Below are 1,288 nucleotides of genomic sequence, written 5' to 3'. Positions count from 1 at the left end.
TTTTTTTTAAACGAACATTTAAAATTCAGTTCTCATTCACACCAGACACGTTTCAAGTGCTCAACAGATAGTTATGAATAGTGCTATCATATTGGACAATAGAGATATAGAACATTTCCATTATCTCATGTAGTTCAAATAAATAGTATTGGCCAGTCCTTCTGAAAACTTTAGTATTCCACGGATTTTCTGTGAGAGCATTAGAGGGTGTAGGATTAAATGCATAAGGTTTCAGCCTGAGTTTTTTTAACCATATACAAGCAGACAAAAATAAAATGGGGGAAAAGTCCTCCCTTCATAGAGTTGACATTCTAATGGGCTAAAAGTACTAAATCCCAAATCCACAGCTTCTGCAATCAAGGCACCTTAGAACACTGCGTCTTACGATTTAATGTATATGCATATCTAGTTTTAAAAGGTTGCTGATTCAGTAGATCTGGTGAAGCCTCTGAAACTGCATTTCTAACCAGCTCTTTGTTGATACTAATGTTGCTGGTCCCATAGCACAATTTAATTAGCAAGGATTGGGAGAAAAGACAAAATTTGTACGTGTGAGTCAACTAAAATAATGTGTTTATATTGTGGGTCTTCCTGGGAGGCCTGAGTTCAAAATCTCACTCCTGGGTAGCCCTTTCTTCATGATCCTCAAAACTAGGTTAGCAAGGCTCTTGTGGGCCCACTATCATTCCTCATACTCCCCCTAACCTGGGGTTATTCATGCTACATTGCCTTGCCTTTCCTTTTACTTAAATGTTTTTATTGATTTTCAGAGAGAGGAAGGGAGAAGGAAAGAGAGATAGAAACATCAATGATGAGAGAGAGACACAGTGCCCTCAACTGTCCCGGATCTGTCTCTTGCTTTAACAGTGTTTGGACGGAACAGATCCATGGAGGTCTCTTCTTCGAGCCTCCGATCATCCTCCAACGTCTTTTCCAGTCACCACCTTCAGAACCTCCTCAGCCAACCTCAGCCTCCGAGACCAGCCAACACTTTTGTTTTCTTTTTACCTTAACTTCTTATTGCCGAACAACCATGAGCTCCCAGATTTGTCAGAATTATTCCATTGAGGTGGAGGCTGCTGTCAATCACCTGGCCAGCTGGCGTGGGCCACTTATTCCGCAAGTTGGCGGTCGAAGGCGCTGAGCATCTTAAATATGCACAACCAACGCGGCGGCAGCTGCATTCTCTTGGTGACTGCGTTCTCTTCCTGACGTGCTGAAGCCTCCCCAAGATGAGTGGGGCAAAACTCAGGACGCCGTGGAAGCCGCCCTGGCCTTGGAGAGGAAC

The sequence above is a fragment of the Myotis lucifugus genome, unplaced genomic scaffold, assembly GCF_000147115.1.
Source record: "Myotis lucifugus unplaced genomic scaffold, Myoluc2.0 scaffold_197, whole genome shotgun sequence".
NCBI classification, from domain to species: domain Eukaryota; kingdom Metazoa; phylum Chordata; class Mammalia; order Chiroptera; family Vespertilionidae; genus Myotis; species Myotis lucifugus.
Note: the sequence above shows the minus strand (reverse complement) of the source record.